The following is a 6,399-nucleotide window of genomic DNA, read 5'->3' on the forward strand; positions in this document are numbered from 1 at the left end:
CCTGTTCCGGTTCATGGATTAAAGAACGAGATTTATTCATGTGTAACGCGCTTGTTACGGCTCTATGGATTAAAGAACGAGATATATTCATGTGTAGCGCGCTTGTTTCGGCTCTGTGGATTAAAGAACGAGATATATTCACGTGTAGCCCGCTTAGGTTCTATGAGGATTAAATAACGACATATATTCATGTGTTGCGCGCTTGTTTCGGCTTTATGGATTAAAGAACAGGGTATATTCATGTGTAACGCGCTTGTTTCGGCTCTATGAATTAAAGAACGTGATATATTCATGTGTAGCACGCTTGTTTCTGCTCTATGAATTAGAGAACGAGATATATTCATGTGTAGCGCGCTTAGGCTCTATGGGGATTAAATAACGACATATATTCAGGTGTTGCGCGCTTGTTTCGGCTCATGGATTAAAGAACGGGGTTTACTCATGTGTAGCGCGATTTTTTCGGTTCATGGGTTAAAGAACGAGGTATATTCATGTGTTGTACGCCTGTTTCGGCTCATGGATTAAAGAAACGAGGTTTAATCATGTGTAGTGCGCCTATTTCTTTTAATGGATTAAAGAACGAGGTATATTCATGTATAGCGCGATTGTTTCGGTTCATGGATTAAAGAACGAGTTACATTCATGTGTAGCGCGCTTGTTTCGGTTCGTGGATTAAAGAACGAGGTATATTCATGTGTTGTACGCCTGTTTCGGCTCATGGATTAAAGAACGAGTTACATTCATGTGTAGGGCGACTGTTTCGGTTCATAGATTAAAGAACGAAGTATATTCATGTATAGCGCGATTGTTTCGGTTCATGGATTAAAGAACGAGGTAGATTCATGTGTTGTACGCCTGTTTGGGCTCATGGATTAAAGAACGAGGTACATTCATGTGTAGCGCGATTGTTTCGGTTCATGGGATAAAAAACGAGGTATACTCATGTGTTGTACGCCTGTTTCGGCTCATGGATTAAAGAACGAGGTATAATCATGTGTAGTGCGCTTGTTTCGGTTCATGGATTAAAGAACGAGTTACATTCATGTGTAGCACGCTTGTTTTGGTTCGTGGATTAAGGAACGAGATATACTCATCTGTAGTGCGGCCGTTTTTTGCGGCTCATGCATTAAAGAACGAGGCATTTCGCATATAGATCAAGGAAGATCCAAGTCATGACGTTTGTTTTGAGATGCAGATTCCAATGGTTAACCAATCGACTGACTACTTTTCCAATTGTACCAATGTTACCAAAAGCACCAATCGACCATTCGTTTTCGCACGGCTCACACGTGTTAATGAGATGCAGTTACAAATGGTATACCGATCGGTTGAGGAGCTTACCATTCGTTCTAATGTTACGAATTGTTAGGCTTCTTTGACAAATCGTACCAATGGTACGATTGGTGAGGGTGTTTTGACGAATCGTAACCGTTTGTGTATTCGACATGAGTGATTCCAATGGTTAACCAATCGACTGACTGCTTTTCCACTTGTAGCAACGGTACCAATGGTACCAATCGACCATTCGTTTTCGCGCCGCTTACAAGTGTTAATAAGATGGAAATGGTATACCGATCGACTGAGGAGCTTACCATTCGTTCCAATGGTACGAATCGTAAGGCTTCTTTGACTTGGCTTCTTCGTCTTTAATCGATTAACTAAAATAACCGCGTGAGACAACCGTCTCATTAATCAAAGAACGAGGTATATTCATGTGTAGCGCGCTTGTTTCGGTTCATGGATTAAAGAACGAGTTATTTCATGTGTAGCGCGCTTGTTTCGGTTCGTGGATTATGGAACGAGATATATTCATCTGTAGTGCGGCCGCTTTCTGCGGCTAATGCATTAAGGAACAAGGCATTTCGCATATAGATCAAGGAAGATCCAAGTCATGACGTTTGTTTTGAGATGCAGATTCCAATGGTTAACCAATCGACTGACTACTTTTCCATTTGTACCAATGTTACCAAAAGTACCAATCGACCATTCGTTTTCGCACGGCTCACACGTGTTAATGAGATGCAGTTTACAAATGGTATACCGATCGGTTGAGGAGCTTACCATTCGTTTTAATGTTACGAATTGTAAGGCTTCTTTGACAAATCGTACCAATGGTACGATTGGTGAGGGTGTTTTGACGAATCGTAACCGTTTGTGTTACGACATGAGCGATTCCAATGGTTAACCAATCGACTGACTGCTTTTCCACTTGTAGCAACGGTAACAATGGTACCAATCGACCATTCGTTTTTGCGCGGCTTACAAGTGTTTATAAGGTGCAGTTTACAAATGGTATACTGATCGACTGAGGAGCTTACCATTCGTTCCAATGGTACGAATTGAAGGCTTCTTTGACAAATCGTAATCTTTTACCAATGGTACGATTGGTGAGAGTGTTTTGACGAATCGTATCCATTTGTGTATGTTGGACATATGTGATTTTATCCGTATATGTGTCCTTTGCGCATGCTTGCAGCTTAGTTGGCAGCCATGTTGTATAGAATTTCTGGCTATGTGATCACTCGAAATCTTTATGTAGTCTCGCTTAATACTACCCAATATGGCTTACGCTCCCTAAAATTCGCTGGTCCACGCCTTTGGATTTCCTTGCCTACGTGTATAACCAACGCAAGTTCTTTTAGAATATTTCGTAAAAATATATTCTTAATTCTGTCTGTAATTTTATTTTGCTTCTGGGTTCATCCACTAGATTTGCCCTGCTATTTGGATTATGCCAACTCGCTCTCTATTTTGTTGTTATAATTTTATTTTCCTTAGTTGAACTCTGTTTTAGTTGCCTATGTAAATTCAACCTATGTCATGTAAAACTGAGCTTAGATAAATAAATCATCTTGTCTTGCCTCATTTCGGTGGTCACCTTTACTGTGTTACTAGTGTTTATGATCACACAAGGTGAGAGAAGAAACATAGTCATAGATACATTGGTCGTAGTCGTAATTTTATTAAACCACGGTTAATACTTAAATAAAAACGGTTCTTTGTACGTATTTAGTACCAACGCTGAATGGCTTGGCAATATTTAAATGGAAATTACTTTGGGTCGGTTTTTTCTTAGGTTAAAAAAAAAGACATCGCAGCCAGCCCAATCGTAGAATCTGAGATAAAGATATTTACATATTTGAAGCCTATGGCCGCGTTAAATCCCCGCTGTCCCGAGGGTCGAGGGGCTGGGATTTCATTTTTGTAAGAAAGGCTAAGTGCAAAGCTTTCATATGAAAATTAGTTTTGTTTGCGTATGAATGAAAATTAAATTAATTTTCCCACGCTTTGATGAGGTTCACAGGAACTCGGAAATTACCAAATGAGTGGTACATTAGGCAAACGCCTTAAAATTTTAGTATAATTATTTTAAATTAGTGTTTGAAAATTGATGGTTCTTAAGTCAGCAGCGAATGTCTTAAAGACTTTTGGAAAACCAAGAATGTTCCGTTATAAACCGAAACTGCCATTAAAATGCCAGTTCATGGGGGCAGACAGAGCCTAATAATACTTTATTGGCTGCTCGTGGCAGCAAACACTACGCACAACAGAAGCACAAGAGTTCAGCAACTCTACCTTCATCACAGGTCAGCAAAGCCTAATATAAGAGTTTGTATGACGTTAAAATTCGATCAAAAACTAGACAACAATTCCGTCTGAAATCCGCAAATATTACAATAAAGTCTGAAAAAGCTTATCCGGTGTGTTTTGCTGTGTTTTGAACTGAAGGTTCTCAGAGCTTCCAAACGTCGTTGTGAACGGTTTATCTCGCAGCGGCTGGTCAACGTGCAGCACTGTATTATGTAAATGAAAAGTTTGGAAAACTTGAACTCGAATTTGATTGTAATTTGACTCGTCTTTTGAGGAGAGCACTTCGAAACCCTCGCTAAAATTTTGTTTGAAACTTAAGTACACGCTTACCTGGCACAACATATGCCAAGAAGGATGATGTGAGATAATCCCGGAGCAACTCTTTCTCGGATAAGTTTATTCAGTTATTGAGATACAGGCCTTCGTTGAAAACAAAGTTGATTTCAAATCGTGGGCGCCATTTTTGCCGCGGACCGAGCTGTTCCCTGGAATGTCATGACAAACTCACGCCCAAACCTAGACAAGAGTTACTTAAATGTTCCCGAAAAGAGGATCCACGTGAAACCTGTGATATGTAATGTGTAGCTAATGTCGAGTGCAAATTGGAAGAGTTCTTTTCTTAGGAATAGTACTAGTGAAGGAAGAAGAACTCGTTTATCGTAGAAAATAGGTGGATTATGACAAAATCGAGTGGTAACAGGCGTTTTGTAGTTTTTTGTCTGTTTTTTTTTTTTTTTCGAGGAAGCGGAGGAATCTATCCGGTGAAAGGGTATCCAGATTCAGAGTTATACGAGACCACCTCGTCATCAAAGAACCGAATAACTTTGACATCGACTCTTTTTTATTCTGACTTGTGCGGAAAGGGCCTTAAAAAGTCAGCAGCAACTTTTAAAAACAAACAAAAGAAAAGCATGGTGTGGCTGATCCCGAGAAAGACAAAGTGACAGAGAAGGGAAAAGGGAGGAGGTTAACCCCCTCCCCTTTTCGCAGCCCAACCACTATGTTTTTCCCAGTCGGCCGATGCTTATTTTTAGTTTAATGTCTTCCTACAGGCAATTGAAAACTTACTGGTAATAAACTAGGTGATTTTCTTTGTACGACTTGTGACGACATCAGTTTTTAAACAACTACAACAACAACAACGACAAAACGTTCAAAAAAAAAAAAAAAGGAAAGAAAAGAAAAGAAAAGAAAACGTCATACTTGTTGTCTTTGAAATGTTTTTCACTTCATATGCACTTTAACCGGTTACGAAAAGAAACAACTGAGAGGACGTTTCTTCTTTTTTTTTAAAATCTTTAATCCGCACTTCCAATATATTATCCATACTCATTTGTTTGTCATTCACAAATATATCACACGGAACAAATAGTAGCGCGGTTGAATGGATAGTCGCAGGGTATGTCATTCCACTTTCCCGCTGAAGGGAGTTGTGGCATCATTATACCGCAATTCTCGTTTTCCTCATCATTGTTTGGTTCTCTGGCGGGCATTCTCCGCGCTATACGCCAGTGATTTACTGTCAAACCGCTCGAAGCTCCCGTCGGCCCTTCGCTAGAGACCGACCCACAAACCCCCAAAAATGCATTAATAACTCATTTGTACATTGACCTATCAAATGGTCGATAAAACATCACGTGCAGTGGTTTTAAGACCCGGTAAAACTCCCTCTTTATTAGTAGGCGGTGTTTAATGTTGATCTCGTACGCTAATTTCCAACGTTCAAAAAAGCATCATTGTTATGAACTCTCTTGACACACGCTTTTCCAGGAATGTTTTTGAAGCCGTTCAAAAAACTCGCAGCACGTGTTTTATCGCGTCTAAAACCACTCGGCTGCGCCTCGTCTTAAATCACTGCTGCTTCTGCTTTAAACATTACGTTAATTCCTAGAAACAGATATCTTTACATATTACTTAAGCTCATATTTCTAAAACTCACATAAATTGCGCATCGCTTATTACGAGCCTGTTGCAACCTTTGTGTTTTTTCCATTCGTTCCAAGTTTATCGTAATTTTAAAATGTCCAGCGCGCATGTTTTGAACAACAAACACGTTAATTATGTCATTGCTGTAATGGCCAAACGTTCTCGATGAGAACGGCTGTTTTCAGTCGTCCCTGATTTTCGAACGCATTTTTTATCATGATGTATTCACAATCATCCTCATGTTAGTAATTGAAGATATGTTTTGTTTTCATTTTCTTTTAGCAGAATCAGGGACAGCTAACAAAGAAACAGTGTTCGTTATTTGCCTTATTTTTGTGCCACTGATGATAGCTATAGAGGCAGAGGGTTGGTAAAAGGGTCACTGGTGGGTAACGTTAATATAACAGAATGTTACCCTTGCGTCTTTCATTTCCGTGTGGTTTTCAATTTCAGTACCAGATGTTTCGTTCCGGTTTTGTATCATGAAACAATTCTGCACTATTATCGCAAGTTCAAAACACTGCCAACAAAGTATATAACTGTAGGGTTAAGCTATCGTGAATAGGAACTTTCTTTTAAGATCATAATGACACCGAATCGTTCGTTTTTACACCTTTTTACATTAGTTAATCTTTATTGGTGGGAATAATAACAAAAATAATAATAAAAAGTAAAACTGAGTGTAATTGAATTCCCAAAAACGTAGAAAGAAGGCAAAAAGTTGAAAAAACACACACACACACACTGTTCTTATTCGACTACACTACAATTCGTTGGTTTCGGATAAATCTCCATTCCTATTTTCAAAATACAACACAGCGTCTGAAATTTTCTCGCGTGAAACAGTAATCATCTTCTCATTTATATTCTTTTTCGTAGCTT

This window comes from Pavona decussata, unplaced genomic scaffold (assembly GCF_977016875.1).
Source record: "Pavona decussata unplaced genomic scaffold, jaPavDecu1.1 SCAFFOLD_137, whole genome shotgun sequence".
Classification (NCBI taxonomy): domain Eukaryota; kingdom Metazoa; phylum Cnidaria; class Anthozoa; order Scleractinia; family Agariciidae; genus Pavona; species Pavona decussata.